Source organism: Oryx dammah, unplaced genomic scaffold (assembly GCF_014754425.2).
Source record: "Oryx dammah isolate SB20612 unplaced genomic scaffold, SCBI_Odam_1.1 HiC_scaffold_5, whole genome shotgun sequence".
NCBI lineage: Eukaryota > Metazoa > Chordata > Mammalia > Artiodactyla > Bovidae > Oryx > Oryx dammah.
Genome location: NW_024070189.1, coordinates 43,309,944 through 43,327,678, shown reverse-complemented (window position 1 = coordinate 43,327,678; position 17,735 = coordinate 43,309,944).

Genomic DNA, 17,735 nt, shown 5'->3' with positions numbered 1-17,735 from the left:
GCAAAACATTCTCTGACATAAGTTGCAGCAATATCATTTTCGATCTGTCTTCCAGAATAATGAAAATAAAAATAAACAAATGGGACATATTTAAACTCAAAAGCTTTTGTACAACAGAGGAAATCATAAATAAGGCAAAGAGACAACCCCCAGAATTGGAGAAAATATTTGCTAATGATATCATCAGCAAGGATTAGTATCCAAAATTTACAAACAGCACGGGTTTTAATATCATCAAAACAAAAAACCCAATCAAAAAATGGGCAAAAGACCTAAATATACATTTCTCCAAAGAAGACATACAAATGGCCAAGAAACACATAATTTAAATAACTAATCCAAAATGGTGATAATAGAATTGGAACTGAAACACAGATAGGTGATCTTGCTCCAGTGTTTGCATTCTTAAACTCTGCACAAAAAACTGCCAAAAACTGTGTTGTCTTTGAAGATCTTTGAAGCTCTTTTAAGAAATAATTTGATTTACCTATCAACATGGTAAATGTGTTTGCACTTTTTAGTAAAGTGGAGACTGAGGCATAGAAAAGTTAGCACTGTCCCTCACAGGTAAGAGGTTGAACATGAAAAGATATCCACACCTCCTTACTCTTAGAGTTGGGTGCTTCTTCTTAGGAGATGAGGGCTTCCCTGATAGCTCAGTTGGTAAAGAATCCACCTGCAATGCAGGAGACCCGGTTTGATTCCTAGTTTGGGAAGATCTGCTGGAGAAGGGATAGGCTACCCTCTCCATTATTCTTGGGCTTCTCTTGTGGCTCAGCTGGGAAAAAATCCAACTGCAATGCGGGGAGACCTGTGTTCTATGCCTGGGTTGGGAAGATCCCCTGGAGAAGGGAAAGGCTACCCACTCCAGTATTCTGGTCTGGAGAATTCCATGGGATCACAAAGAGGAGTCAGACACAGCTGAGTGACTTTCACTTCTTAGGAGATTATGTAGAATAAAAGGGGTCAAGATTGGAAATCAGACATGTGATGACTCATCCTAGCTCTGTCACTCACCAGCTATGTGACCATATCAACTGCTTACCTAGTCAGACTCTCTGTTTTCCTCTCTGTAGAATAAAGGGATGAGGGCTAATGAATTTTTTACTTTAAAGCAACATTTTAGGGGCTTACCAGGTGGCTTAGTGGTAAAGAATCAGATGCGGGTTTGATCCCTGGGTCAGGAAGATCCCCAGGAAAAGGAAATTGTAACCTGCTTCAGTATTCTTGCCTGGGGAATCCTATGGACAGAGGAGCCTGGTGGGCTACAGTCCAAGGGGTCACAGAGAGTTGTATGTATCTTAGCAATTAAACAACAACAACACAATATTACAAACCTAGTGGAAGCCACTTATATCATTTTAAATTTTCTGATAGCCACCTTAAAAAAGTAAGAATCTATTAAGTATTTGTATAATGTAACCCAGTTTGTCAGTATCATGGTCATTTCAACACAGAATCAATATAAAAATAATTACATTCTGTTTTTGGTTCTAAGTCTTCAAAATCTTGTGTGTACTTTATACACTCACTACATTTCAATTTGAACTAGCCATGTTCCAAATACTCAGTAGCAACATGTGGCTGTAGTGTTGGACAGTGCAGATCTGTACTTCAAGTCATAAGTAGCTTGAAGGCTCTTTAAGACAAGTAGCTAGAAACATCTTAGCCAGCAGCAGATGCTGCTGGATATTTGCCTGCCCATCTACTTAGCTTCAAGTTCCCCTTCTCCTCAGGCTCCCATCTGTCTGCCTCAACTAAGCAGTGTGGGAAATTATGAATGATAGCTCATTCCCTATAGCCCCGGCCCCTCAACGCTCAGTACCCATAAAGCCCACACAACAGGGGCATCATCTTTCCAGGCCGACAGCCCTGGGAGATGACACTTGTGGTAAATTAAGCAGAATGCTGATGACAAATGAAGTGTGGTCACAATCTAGCCGAACTAGGCATCAGCTGAGTCTACTGTGGCCCTTGACAAATGCATTCTCTCTCCATGGCATTCAAGCTGGATCATCTATTATTCTGCATATTATGTTTATAGAGAAAAATAAAATGAAATGGAACTCACATACTCACTGTAAAGGCGGATGTACTAGATACTAACACGATTTGTCTGGGGGAGGAAGTCCCCTTGTTATGAGGGCATGATCATCTTACAGTGAATGAAGGCTTTGTTCACACTTCAGAAGTGCTGGCCAATCCTACAAGAGTGGAAGAACAGAAGTTTCCTTTCATTAATCAGGCAGTCCAACTAAACCAGCACATTTCTCAAAACCTTAAAGGACAGGTAAATTTTGAATAATTATGTAAGCCTGCTTCTGAGAACAGAATGGTATAATTGGCTACATGATTTGTCACTCTGGAGTAATACCGTAAAAATAGAAGGCATTAATATCCATAAACAAAGTCTACTCCAATGAATACAGCAATTAAAAAAAAATTTTTTTAATGGATAGCTTTTTGGAAGTGCACTTATTGGTAAATTTTAAAAAGTCATGTGAAATTGATGTGGGGAGGAATTGTAATGATCATCTGGTCCAAGGCAATCAGAAATGTGGTGATTCACCTCTCTGATCTGGGGTAGATGTTGATAATCAGTCCTTCTTCCCATATGAAGGACTCAAAATATGGCCTCAAAATTTTTTTCCACAAGAAGTTTCAGGCAGCATTCCAAGCAATCAGGATTATCAAGATGAACCTACCCACTTTCCTTCATCTAGTCCAGCTTTTTCTCCTTATACATAAATAATACAAGGTTCAGAGTTAAGGTTCTGTCTGCAGTCTTGTTTACCAGGAATTATTGGTGGGAAGACTGGAACCTATACACCTTCTGGTCCCTAGTAGCAATAGTAGTAGTCGTTTCAGTTACTCATTCATGTCTGACTCTTTGTGACGCCATGGACTGTAGTCCACCAGGCTTCTCTGTCCATGGGATTCTCCAGGCAAAACTCCTGGAGTGGGTTGCCACTCCCTAGCCCAGGAGATCTTCCCAACCTAGGGACCAAACCTGGGTCCTCCCACATTATAGACACAAAGTATGGTACATACTTTACCATCTCAGCCACTAGGGAAGCCCAAGCTTATTCTTTTACTATTACATTCTACCTGTGGATGGTTTAGGCTACAAGAATGTTTTGTATATTGTACAAAAATCTGTTTTTTGCAAGTTAGCTATGTCTAGAAAGTTAGAAATGTGTCTATCTTTTGTGGACACAAAGACCAGATCCCACAGAGGTCCATCCACATGACAATTCTTTAGATTCTTCACAGCAGCTCATATGGCCCTGTGCAGAGGCTTCCATTATGCTCAAGATCTTATGCTGTGGTTATTACTGTGTGTTCTGGTCTTTCTCTGGTCACTCTGGATGGTCTTCAGTGTGTCTTCATCTCTTTTAGAGAGTGCTCTTCAGAAACGGACATGATGTTCCCAGTGTAGACCAACAACTGCCGGGTATAACACCAACTGAGGACAGGATATAGATTATTCGAAGAGTTTAGAAGACTACCCACACTTTACAATATCATCACAATTTTTTTTGCCATATATGCATATGACCTCTATAAATTTTTATATAATAATTCTGTAAAACACATATTTTTCATACATAAATTTACTTGAAAAAAGAACTTTTTATTTCTGCAAATAAAAAATTGTTGACATAAATAGAAGGAAGCCATAAAAGTGAACACAATGAAGATGAAAGAACGTTTTTCACTTCTAGTTAAATACTCTTCCACCTGCCAAAATCTCTTTGTTACGAGAAGTAGTAGTAGGTGTCGGAGAGTTGTTAAAACCATACTAATGTCACATTGAGACTTTATAATAGTCAGAAAATTGAAAGGAAAATGATAAAAGAATAGTTATCTCCAAGTGATAAAGAACCTGCCTGCCAAAGTAGGAGACTTAGACACAGGTTCGATTCCTGGGTCAGGAAGGTCCCCTGGAGGAGGGCATGGCAACCCACCCCAATATTCTTGCCTGGAGAAGCCCAAGGAGAGAGGAGCCTGGCAGGCTACAGTCCACGGTGTCGCACAGAGTTGGGCATGACTGAAACTACTTAGCACAGTACAGCACATCTCCCTGTGGGATTCCACATAATGTAAAGCTATGTCCCTACACCCCTAACAACATTGCCGGGGTCACCTCGTGTGATTCCACTTGCTGTACCCCACCCCCATCATTTCCATGGGCAGCCAGGGCTGTGGATCCTGCACGCTGGAAAACGTACGTTCCCTGTACGTCTATCACTGTTTCCCCTTAGCTGCCTGAAGAAACGTCGTCTTCTTTTCTAACTCAGATGTAGGTGTCCCTCCAGAAGCAGGTAGCCTTGTCCTTCTATGGCTCTTCCTTTTCCTAGCTCTGTTACTTTGTTGCTGTGCCATTAAGTAAGGATGTTTCAGGGTGAACACTCTGAGACAGTCTCTGTTTTTCCTCTGAATCATGAGTTTTTCTCCGTGGAGATTGCTAGGCTCTTTTCTTCCCAAAGAGATCTCTCGAAAATTGGGAGGACCTTCACACTTCAAGGAATCAGTCTCCTACAAGGGCCTCTATGGGTCTGTAGCTGCAGAGACCAAACAGACACCATTGTCTTCGTGGAGTCTCATGAGAGAAGAAGAAATGCTCACCAGAAAAAGCTCCCTTTTCCTTACAATCCTGTGTTTGACATCAGAACTCCCACTGTTTGAGATTGGGTTAACAGCATGGGCTTGTGTGGGAACTGAAGTCAGCTTCTCTGGGTTTGAGCTGTTGGCGTAGCTACTTTTCAGCTGTGTAACTTTGAGAAAATTAGTTAATATCTCAGCACCTCAGTTTACTTATCTTTGAAATGACACTTATAGTAGTACCGCCTCATAGGGTTACTGTGAGAATCAGATGACGGCATACGGCACTTAGACAGCGGTGCTCAAACGATGATGATGATCGTGGTGTATTTCCTCAAAGACGTATTTCTTGTTTATAGTTCTTATTATTTTGGCCAGAGGTAAGGGAGGAAAGAGAAAGAAATAGTACCTTCCAACCACCTCAGAAGGACCCCATATTTCTAATAATAATCTTCCTTCCACAAAGGTAACCACTGTCCTGCTTTTTATTATAGACACTAATATTTTACATTTTTATCATCTATTTAAGCATCCCTAAATATTGCAGGCTAGTTTTTTTTTTCATTTCAAACTATTTAAATGGAATAATTTCTATTTTATTTTGCCCATCTCTGTGACTTTGGGCTTCACCCATGATGTACATGTAGTGTATTTATCTTCATGGTGTTATTTAGATATATCACAATATATTCATTCTGTTGTTGATAGATGGTTGGGTTGTTTCTGGATGTTGGTTATTACCTGTAATGCTGCTATGTTCATCCTTCCATAATCTCTTTGTACACATGGGCAAGAATTTGAGGTGATTAATTCACAGAAAAGAAAATGCAAGATAGATGTATGCTTATCTTTCATTCACACAGGTGATATTTTCCAATGTGGTTTTGTCTGATTTATCAATTTCTTTATTTTGAGTTCTGTTTAAGGTATTCCTCATAGTAGGAAAAGGTATCCTTTTCTATTATCTTCTAGAAGTTTTATTGTTTAGACATTTCTGTTTAAATCACGTATTTGTTTCTGGTGTGAGGTAGGTTCAAGTTTCATTTCTTCCTACAGAGATATCTTGTTGACCTAGCACCATTTATTAAAAAACTCTCTATCATGAAAATTTGATGATAAAAAATATATATATCTTTTAAGTTGGGTGTATTTGTGGGCTTTTTCTTTCTCTTTCTCTCTCTCTTTGTTTTAGCTTCTGAAGTTTTATAGTGTCTGCAAGGAGATCCAACCAGTCCATCCTAAAAGAGATCAGTCCTGGGTGTTCATTGGAAGGACTGATGCTGAGGCTAAAACTCCAATACTTCGGCCACATCATGTGAAGAGTTGACTTGTTGGAAAAGACCCTGATGCTGGGAGGGATTGAGGGCAGGAGGAGAAGGGGACAACAGAGGATGAGATGACTGGATGACATCACCGACTCAATGGACATGAGTTTGAGTGAACTCTGAGAGCTGGTGATGGACAGGGAGGCCTCGAGTACTGTGATTCATGGGGTCGCAAAGAGTCAGACACGACTGAGTGACTGAACTGAACTGAACTGAACTGAATATCTGTTCAGCAAGTTCTCTCTACCTGATCTATCTGTTCAGCAAGTTCTCTCTACCTGATCTTCTTCAAGAGTTCCTATCTGTTCTTTGCCCTTGGCATTTCCACATGAATGTTTAACATATAAGGTTATCAAGTTATGAGCACACGGAATGCACAAGCATCAGTTGGAATTTTGATTGGAATTACTTTAGAGTTTAGCTAAAAAACTTAACTTTATCATATTATGAGACTTTTAATCCAGAAACATGGTATATCGCCCAGTTTATTTGTCTTCCTTAAGTTCTCTTGATAATGCCTTGGAGCAGAGCTTCTTAAACTCCAGCATGCCTCAGAATCACTTAGATGGCTTGTTAAAATTGCAATTGCTGGGTGGCCATCTCAGAGTGCAAGTATATCTGGGGTGTGACCTGAGTATTTGCATTTCTAAGAAGTTCCCAGGTAATGCTCATGGTGTTCATCCCAAAACCATGCTTTGAGAATCACTGATTTATGATTTCCAGAGCACTGATCTTGGATATAGTTTATTAGAATAATTACAAGGTATTCAGTTCAGTCGCTCAGTCGTGTCTGACTCTTTGCAACCCCATGGACTGCAGCATGCCAGGCCTCCCTGTCTATCACCAACTCCTGGAGTTTACTCAAACTCATATCCATTGAGTCGGTGATGCCATCCAACCATTTCATCCTCTGTTGTCCCCTTCTCCTCCCGCCTTCAATCTTTCCCAGCATCCGGGTGTTTTCAAATGAAAACATTTGAAACATTTGAAAGTTCTTTGAAAACATTTTAAAGTTCTTCACATCAGGTGGCCAAAGTATTAAATTCTTAAAGGTATTATAATTGTGTTTAAATTTTATTTTCTGTCTGTTGTTAGTGTTTTTAACACCGAGTTTCTGCCCATGGACATGCTATACTCATTGTGTTACTCATAGGTTATTTTGGGTTTTCTGTGTGAAAACACTCCAGGGGACTGTCAAAAGTAATACTCGGCCTCTAATGTCTATTCCAGTTTGTAAATATACTATGGTCAAATTGACACTAAATGTCTAACTCTGCATTTTCTTCTCCAGGATCTTGGTCTAATAATTTTTCACAATATTACTACCTCTCAGATGCCTTTAAGGAGACACTTTCTTACCTTGCCCGTATTTTCTTTCTATCCTCAGCAGGAAGGCTTGTCTAAATTTCTTTGTGACCAATACCAGAATCACCCTTTTAACCATAAGTGGAAACCATAGTCTCTTAATATTTTTCTATGGACTAATTTATATTTCCTTCTTGGATACTATTTTATAAAATTCCTAACATAGTCATGGAACTTGGAACATTTTTGGTACTCTATTTAAAATATTCCTTGGAGGAGTTCAGTGGGCAGAGTATAGAAGGAAATTATTAGAGGTGGTGAAGACAAATTTAACTATAGTACTCATAATATTAATGTTAAAATAACTGTACCAAATACATATTTCAAGTGATTACTTCTTTCTCTATCCACTGTTTTGCCTTTATTATTTACTGGACACAGGTTGTAGGCAAGTCACAAAAACTGAACCTCAGTCATCATTTCTGCAAAATGTAAGAGGAAAGAAGATTAATTTGGCAATCTCTAGCTCTAAATTGCACGTGTCACAGAAGAGGAGCAAGGCCTTACTGGAGTCCCTTTACATGATGGTGCACTACTAAATATTTGTTGAATGAAAAAATAAATATCTTAATCTCCAAGTGAATTTTTCCAGCTTATTATCCTATTTAAGGATTGACAGGTCTTATCTCCAGGGCTGCCTACCAAATAATGTCATGCTTGTTGTTTACAATTATCCCCTCATAATAGCAGTGGGATTTGTAACACACGCCTCATGTGAAGGTACATATTGGAAAGTAATACAAGGGGAAGGAATTTCTTTCTTTTTTTTCTTTAAGAATTTGAGGTCACATTATGTACCAGCTTGATTTTGTATGTCCTGACAGGAAACATGGCGTAAGATTCATTATTCAGTTCAGTTTCAGTTCAGTTGCTCAGTCGTGTCTGACTCTTTGTGACACCATGGACCACAGCACTCCAGGCCTCCCTGTCCATCACCAACTCCTGAAGTTTACCCAAACTCATGTCCATCAAGTCAGTGATGCCATTCAACCATCTCATCCTCTGTCGTCCCCTTCTCCTTCTGCCCTCAATCTTTCCCAGCATCAGGGTCTTTTCCAAGGATTCAGCTCTTCGCATCAGGTGGCCAAAGTATTGGAGTTTTAGCTTCAACATCAGTCCTTCCAATGAATATTCAGGACTGATGTCCTTTAGGATGGACTGGTTGGATCTCCTTGCTGTCCCAGGGACTCTCAAGAGTCTTCTCCAACACCACAGTTCAAAAGCATCAATTCTTCAGTGCTCAGCTTTCTTTACGGTCCAACTCTCACATCCATACATGACTACTGGAAAAACCATAGCCTTGACTAGACTGACCTTTATTGGCAAAGTTGTCTCTGCTTTTTAATATGCTGTCTACATTTATTATAGTAAGCGTAAATATCAGTTTACATTACTGAGCATTTAATAGAATGAAATGAATGCTTGGTAATAAAAATCTTTTTAATGAAAAGGTGAAGATGGTATTGTAAGAAGCAGAAACAACTCTGAGTTGTTCATGTTGCATACACATACACTCACACAACACACTACAAGAAAAATTACTGATCTGCTTTAGGTCTCATCTGCAACATTAGGTATATGCCTGTTACAAGTCTTAGAAGGGAGATGCCTATCCAGGAATTCTTTTATTCAGTAGTCATCCATGACCAGATATTCGCAACATTACTTGGATGAAATTGGTTTAGGAGGGTAGCTAGGAAATGATGCTGCAAGAGAACACTTGGCCTCAAATTTGCTAATATTAATTTTTAACATTTCTTAAAGTATTTCTGGCCTCAGTTATTTTAGAGTCCACCAAGAATAAAGAGATAACCACAGTAGACAACACCCTTGATTCCTTGATTCTAATGAAGACATGGATGAGCTCACATGCATTCCTGTGTATAAGAATGAGCACCTTCATTGCTCTCTAGGAAGAGAGGACAGGTCTGACCTAGCTCTTAGGTTGTCACTAGAAAAACTGATGGCAAGCTCATCTTTTCAATCAAGCTCAAGAGATACAAGGAAAGTTTAATTCTCAGGCAAACAAGGGCCACAGTTTTGTTGGGGAGGCAGACTTGGCCATAGCAAACAAAAGTCCCAAACTGGAGGTACAAAATATCATGAGATATGGGAATAGGGAAACCAAACTTCAGGTGAGTGGGATTCAGTCAGTCAGTTCAGTCGCTCAGCTGTTCAACTCTTTGTAACCCCATGGAATACAGCATACCAGGCTTCACTATCCATCACCAACTCCCAGAGCCTACTCAAACTCACGTCCATTGAGTCAGTGATGCCAACCCACCATCTCATCCTCTGTTGCCCCCTTCTCCTCCTGCCTTCAATCTTTTCCAGCATCAGGGTCTTTTCCAATGAATCAGTTCTTCACATCAGGTAGCCAGAGTATTGGAGTTTCAACTTCAGCATCGGTTCTTTCAATGAATATTCAGGACTGATTTCCTTTAGGATGGACTGGTTGGATCTCTCTGCTGTCCAAGGGACTCTCAAGAGTCTTCTCCAACCCCACAGTTCAAAAACATCAATTCTTCAGTGTTCAGCATTCTTTATAGTCCAACTGTCACATCCATACGTGACTACTGGAAAAACCATAGCTTTGACAAGATGGATCTTTATTGGCAAAGTAATGTCTGCTTTTTAATATGCTGTCTAGGTTGGTCATAGCTTTCCTTCCAAGGAGCAAGTGTCTTTTAATTTCATGGCTACAGTCACCATCTGCAGTGATTTTGGAGCCCAAAAAACTAAAGTCTGCCACTGTTTCCATTGTTTTCCCACCTATTTGCCATGAAGTGATGGGACCAGATGCCATGATCTTAGTTTTCTTATGTTGAGCTTTAAGCCAACTTTTTCACTCTCCTCTTTCACATTCATCAAGAGGCTCTTTAGTTCTTTTTCTCTTTCTGCCATTAGGGTGGTGCCATCTCCATATCTGGGACTATTGATATTTTTCCCGGGAATCTTGGTTCCAGCTTGTGCTTCATCCCGTCCAGCATTTCTCATGATGTACTCTGCATGTAAGTTAAATAAGCAGGGTGACAATATACAGCCTTGACATATTCCTTTTCCTATTTGGAACCAGTCTGTTGTTCCATGTCCAGTTCTAACTGTTGCTTCCTGACCTGCATACAGATTTCTCAAGAGGCAGGTCAGGTGATCTGGTATTCCCATCTCTTTCAGAATTTTCCACAGTTTATTGTGATCCACTCAGTCAAAGGCTTTGGCATAGTCAATAAAGCAGAAGTAGATATTTTTTTGGAACTCTTTTGCTTTTTTGATGATCCAGTGGATATTGGCAATTTGATCTCTGGTTCCTCTTCCTTTTCTAGATACAGCTTGAATATCTGGAAGTTCACAGTTCACATACTGTTGAATCCTGATTTGGAGAATTTTGAGCATTACTTTGCTAGCGTGTGAGATGAGTGCGATTGTGTGGTAGTTCGAGCATTCTTTGGCATTGCCTTTCTTTGGTATTGGAATGAAAACTGACATTTCCCAGTCCTGTGACCACTGCTGCATTTTCCAAATTTGCTGGTATATTGAGTGAAGCACTTTCACAGCATCATCTTTTAGGATTTGAAATAGCTTAAACTCCACTAGCTTTGTCTGCAGTGGTGCTTCCTAAGGCCCACTTGACTTCACATTCCAGGACGTCTGGCTCTAGGTGAGTGATCATACCCAGTGGTTGTCTGGGTCTTGAAAACCTTTTTTGTATAGTTCTTCTGTGTAATCTTGCTACCTCTTCTTGATATCTTCTGCTTCTGTTAGGTCCATACCATTTCTGTCCTTTATTGCGCCCATCTTTGCATGAAATGTTCCCTTGAAATCTCTATCAAGAGATCTCTAGTCTTTCCTCTGTTTCTTTGCATTGATCACTGAGGAAGGCTTTTGTATCTCTCCTTTCTATTCTTTGGAATTCTGCATTCAAATGGGTGTATCTTTCCTTTTCTTCTTTGCCTTTTGTTTCAGAAAGCATCTTCAAGGAGACTGTTACAACTCTGTCATCAGCATGAACTAGTATGCTCTCAAACTGGAGGAAATAGGTTCATTTCAGTGAATTTCTGGTTTGTCACTGTCACATGTCAACACAACTGGTCTTACTCATAAATGAAATCTGAGCTTTGCACCCCACTCCCTCTCTGTCTCCTACTAACAGAACTTTACTTATCTAATCTGGATTTGGCTTGGGGTATGATCCCATTTCATTATTTAAGAAAACTGAGGAAGGAACATCATAAAATTAATTTTTACAATGAGATATATGCTTACCAAGTATTACTAATTCACAAGCATTGACATGTGGCTCAAAAATCTTGAAAAGGAACATAGTTGTATATATAGAGAGAAATGTTCCAGACCTTTGCATTAGGTGGTATATACATTGATTGTGATAAAACTTTCTATAATTCTCAGGACTGCCTTGTCTTCTCCTTTCTAGAGAAGCTTATTTGTACATTGCCATGTAAAAGCTAGTATAAGGAAGATAAAAATAAAGAACCACCTGAATACAGAAACAACATAATTCTTTCTAAAACATTTAGAGAACAGTTTCCAGGGCATTTGACTTGGATCTTGAAGGATGAATTGGATTTTCCCAGACTGGAAGAAAAGGAGGTTGTTTTTTAAAGGAAGCGTCATAATATTTTCTGTGGTTCATCTGTCCATGTCCTAAATCTCATTGTCTTTTACGTTCTTTATAATCCTGCTTGGGGGCTCAAGAGGAGCGGATTTGTCCTCCTGCACAATTGGTTTTATATAGAGAGGCACACCTTGCCTCACCAGTTACTGTCCTTTGCACTGTCTGCTGGAAAAGCAGGGCCATCTGTTCTGACAGACGTTACCCAGATAACATCAGTGATGCCAAGGGCTCTTTCTTTCTCTTCTGACCTACTTAGTCTTCACCAACCAGCATCGTCTCCTCTTCATTACTGCATTGTGCTAAACACTTACTGTTTTCCCCATTCCTCCCTTTCTGCTCAGCAATGTTACCTTTGCTTTTAGGAAAACACTTAGCCATGGAGCTGATTTCTGAATTATTGTGCTTCTAAATCCTCTTGTAATCCGTATGCAATCATCTGCTTATTAGGGTTAAATGAGTTCAACTTATACTATAAAACCTTGATTAATGGCAACATATGGGTAATACGTCTGGTTAATTGAATTTTCAGGTTAACTGAGGGTTAAATGGGAGATTTAATAAAATTGCCAAGTACTTGTCCTTATCTCTTTTATGGCACTTACCACATTTTACCTTGCCTGGGCATTTTTAAAGTTCATGTCTTATCTTCCCTAATCATCTGCGAACTCTCTGATGATTGAGTTTGAGCCTTATGTTAATCTGTAAATGTGGTCCAGCAGACAGTATTTTTAAGAAAATGACATCATCTTCATCATCATGTAATTGTGTCATGGTTAATTGCATGGACTCTGTAGCCAAACAACCTCAGGCTGGACACTGTCTCTGTCATCTACTAATTCTGTGTGCTTACGTTACTTAAATTCTTAGTTTCCTCATCTGTACAATGGGGGGAAAATTAATAATAATCTCACACAGCTGTTATGAGAAATAAATGACTTAATATTAAGAAGTTCTTAGAAAATGAGTAAACACTTTACTAAGTGCTCTGTGTTCATGTTCCCATTTGATGTCAAAGGAAGATGCTATTATTACCCCCATTTTACACATGAGAAAACTGGAAGGCAGAGAAGTTATAAAACTTACAGAAGATCACACAGCTAGTAAGCAATAGAGGTAAGTTTGAGTGAAAGAGATTTGGCTTGACAACCTACACTCCTAACATATTGCTCTTTCAATCATACTTCTCATCTTTGTAATAGTCATATGTTCGATCTGCCCAACTATGGGGAAAGTTTCCTTCTAACATGTCCAACCACTGCTCATCACAGTGACTAGGGAAACTGGCAGGATGAAGACTTCACTATGACTATGACCTGTGCTTCCAAGACGGCAACTGTAGTAGAAGGAACACAGTTAATTACCCATATGCCTTACAAGGGAAGCATGTCACTTGCACTGAGATTTTAATGGCTATGGCAAGTCATGTGGCTACCCATCATTTCAAAAGAGGTGGGAAAATGCAGCCCTACCATGACCCAGGAGACAGAAAGCTAGAAATACTAGTGAATAACAGTCCCTACGGTACCCAAAGGCTCTCAAATTACCTGGCAAAACCTGGACCCTAGATATAGGCTTAAATAAGTAGTTGCACAAACTTGAGAAAGCTAGCTTGTTAGTCTGGAGTAGCGTTCCTCAGTCCGGCAGTACTCACACGTTGAACCAGTTGATTCTTTGTAGTATGCGTGTAATTTGAGGGCAGGTTATCCTATACTTTGTAGGATGTTTAGCTGCATCCCTGACCTTCTCCAGTCATGATAATTAGATGTCTTCAGTCATTACCCAATGACCTCTGGGAGCCAAAACCACCCCCAGTTGAGGACTTCTGTTCTAAAATAACCTCATTTTTATTCATCGCTGTCGAGTCGTGGGGAAATTCAGGCTATGCTATGACCCATCTGTAAGTAACGTGTGGAAGACTCTGTGGTTTAAAAAACAGCTTCAGAGGCTTGGAACCTTGTAGAAAGTCAGTGGTTTCAATCTGGCATAAGAAACTACATCCCCTGAAATCTATGTCAAGTACTTTTTGCTATACCACATTTCCTAACTTCTTTTCTTAGGTTTTCTACAGTGACTTTATACTTTGCAAAGTTCTTCAGTGAATCCACCTCAAATTGTCAGCCACTGTAATTTTCAGCCTATTTATTTTTCTTGGTCCTCTGTGTAAGTAGGGAACAGCTGGTCATCATGTTCTGTATAATAACTTTTCATGTATTTGAAGACTGTTATTAAACCATCCCCAAGCTTCTCTATGCTGGGGTAATTGTTATGCTCAAACATGCTCTAGGAATTGTGTAAAGCCGAAGAGAAGATAGAGTCTCCAAACTAATGTTTGTGTATTAAAATTGAAGGAAAGCAAATTTTAACTGAAAATATCAACTGAGAAATAAGGCTAAAATCTGAAACTCTGAGGTTTCGTTTTCAGCCTTTTTCTTCTTCTTTTTTTCTTATTTGTTTATTACAGTTATGGCTGTTGACTTGAAAATTTAATTTATTACAGTGGAAATTAATGTCCTAATTAAGATTTTATAGTACTTTTAATCTTAATGATATTCTAATGGAAATCCAATGATGGACAAAATAACTGCATCTCTGCCTGTCACATATCAGGACACGACCAGACATAGTCCAATTAACTGTACTGGCACTGATGAGAGGCTATAACTTGAAACAAGACCTTCCCACAATAATATATAACTTGGACAGTCATAAAAGCTAACATTTATTCCATGCTTTCCATCTGCCAGACCAGATGCTAAGAGATTTACAATAATTATCCCATTTAATCTCATTAACTCTAAGAGGTACTTGCCATTATTATCCTCATTGTAAATAATTAAAAAGTGCAGATCAGAGAGGTTGAATAACTTGCCCGATGTCACAGAGCTGGTGCAAGAATTAGAGTTTGAAATTAAGAATGCTGATGCTAGGTCCTGTAGTCTTAACTGTAATAATATATGGCCTCTGTGCAGGCAGGGGCCATATCTTACTAATCTGTACATGTCCAGTGTGTAGCTCCTAGAATCAGTTCTCAGAAATATTTACTGAATGAGTAAGCAAGTGGTGAGTGACCCAGCAGAAATGTGGAATGACAATGTGGGCTGTGGTTCAGAACAGTAGGTGCTGAGGCATCACTGTCTCACTTCACCCCAGCTCACCCCAGGGTGGCCTGGATGCCTTCTTTAGGATTCCATGCCAACCTGTGTGTGCCTATATCCATGCATTGACCTCACTGTATTATACATGTATGTGCCTGTTTCTCCTGCTAGAGCAGTGATTCTCAGTTGAGGGCAAGTTTGCCTCCCAAGGGGATTTGGCAGTGTCTCTGCACATTTCTGATTGCCACACTGAGGGCTGATACTTCCATGTAGTGAGTAGAGGCTGGGATGGTGCTAAACATCCTGCAATGCACAGGAGAGCTCACCACAACTGTCCAGTCCTAAATGTCAGTAGTGACAAGACTGAGTGGGCCTGAGCTAAACAGAGAGCTCCTTTGTGAAAGCATCCTTGTGTTTGGAATCAACTCTGTATCCCCAGTGCCAGGCAAATCCCTATCATATCACTGGGCTCAATATACATGGATCAAAAGAGTAGAGCATGAAAGAATGCGTGAAGGGATGATAGAAGAAGCAATCAGACAGGATTCCATTTTTTGAGAGTATGTAGTTCCACCAGCGGTTGCATAAGGGGAGAGCAGTAGGATATTACTTGGATGTATTAATTGATGTCCCCCCCTTTATTTTGTCTTACCTCAGAGCCCTTCTTCCATTTATGCAACAGCTAGACTATTTTACCTCTTCTACTCTCAAAGAAGGGGATGGGCAGCAGAACTAGAAAATAAAAGAATAATATTTCTGGCTTTGGAGTTTCCAAAGCCAAGGTTCAAGTATAAGATTAAAAAACAACAACAACAACAACAAAAATTAGAAAAGCACAGTCAGTCACATATTCAGTTTCCTTATCTCTGAAACTGGATCAAATTGTCACCTGACTAGAGGGTGGTAGTGAAGAAACACAGACTTGATTTTGGGTGGATACCTGGGGCGAGACCTCACATTATGTTCCCCTCCCCTGAGTTTTGGGCTGGAGGTAGAGAGAGCATCACAAGAGGGATCTGAGGAATCCAAAAGCAAGGATGTACTCCCTCCGTCTCTGCATAAACCCCAGGGAGCAAGTAAGAGCTGAGCAATCCCTTGTACCTGGAATGATGTAGGAACAATGGAGCAGAAATGACTGCATGAAGTCTCTAGATTGAACCGCCAAACTCCCCAGATCACAGACTGGCACAGATATGGCTTGGATCAAGGGGAGGCCACAATCAGCAGAGCCAGATCTGCAAAGGATTGGAATAAGTTATCTCTGAGGATGCCAACACAGATACATAACCATGGCCCTTACCAGTTCCTCCCCACTTATGTCATGGTCCCAAGTATCCCTGGGGAAAAGGATGTTTGGGACATCCTGAATTAAGTTCAGCTTTCACCACAGTGAAGGAAGGCTCAGAAGAGACATTAAGTTCAGTTTAACAAGAAATGGATTCTTGCCAGGAAAATTCCATGGGCAGACGGGCCTGGCAGGCTACAGTCCATGGGGCTGCAAAAAGTTGGACATGACTGAATACACATACAAAAAAAGAAATGGAATTAACATTTCTTGCCTCTGATCTGTGGTCTACCATTTGCACTTGCTGCAGAAGCTTATGGGATGTTAGTAGGAACCCAGCAACAATCTTGCCATTAATAATCCTTGCAAACCTAAATGGGATACCGATTGAGAGTAAGGCAAGATTCAAACATTGAGCTGGCAGCATACAAAAGAAATTATCAACTCAGAACTTCATTCCCTGAAGCAAGGCAGGTTTCCTACCACCAGAACTGCATTGCAAGGAGCAGACAGAGTCTGTGAAGTGAAGGAAGCTGTGGAGTTACCAAACTCAGAGACAAGGTCAAGCTGGATTAGTGATGGCTGAGACCTGAGGCAGTGTTCTTAGCATGGGATGGACACGGCTTTAAGACCTTCCTTCAAGGGTCATCCTTGGCGGTAATGAATGATATGGGTAGAACAGATAGGGTAAACATGGCTTTAGTCCTGGGGAAGAAGGAGGGCAAGCCTGAGAACACGTGTCTAAATGAGTCAGACTTTGACAAATGAATCTGAAAATAAAAGACAATGTGAATTACTAGATAAAAATAGTGTCCACAATACTCAAATTATACTTCAAAGATCCTGATGGCTTTAATTTAAGACTTTATGATTCAAATATTAATTTTTCTGTCAAACATTTTTTTGCTGTTCGTTAATCTGACCATTTGGAAGAAAACATGATGGGCAGTGTGTTTCTGAAGTCCTTTTGGGGCTTATCCAACTAAAACAGGATCTTTTACATGAACTTTTTTTAAAAAATTGTGTTAGATTGCATAGTGATATTCTTGTTCCCCCTCCTTCCAAGGTTTACAGGATTCTCCTTGACCACTGGTATGTTCTTCAAGGGCCAGTGAGAGTTGATACCTGTCAGTATCTCTAGGTTCATCGCCTGAGATTATTCACCTCTCATCTCATTTTTCAACACACTGGACTTCGTGTGCCCTTTGCCTACTAGTGTGGACTCACCTGATACTTCAGAAAGTGAACTTACTTGAACTAAGGCTTTTTGTGAATATCACTAGGAGTAATAAGAATTTTGAACTGAGATTGTCCTAGATAGGGTGGGCCTTGAATGCACTGACAGGGCTCCTTATAAGAGACAGAGAAGGAGAAGACAGAGAGACACAAAGAGGAGAAGGCCATGTAAAGATGGAGGTAGAGACTGG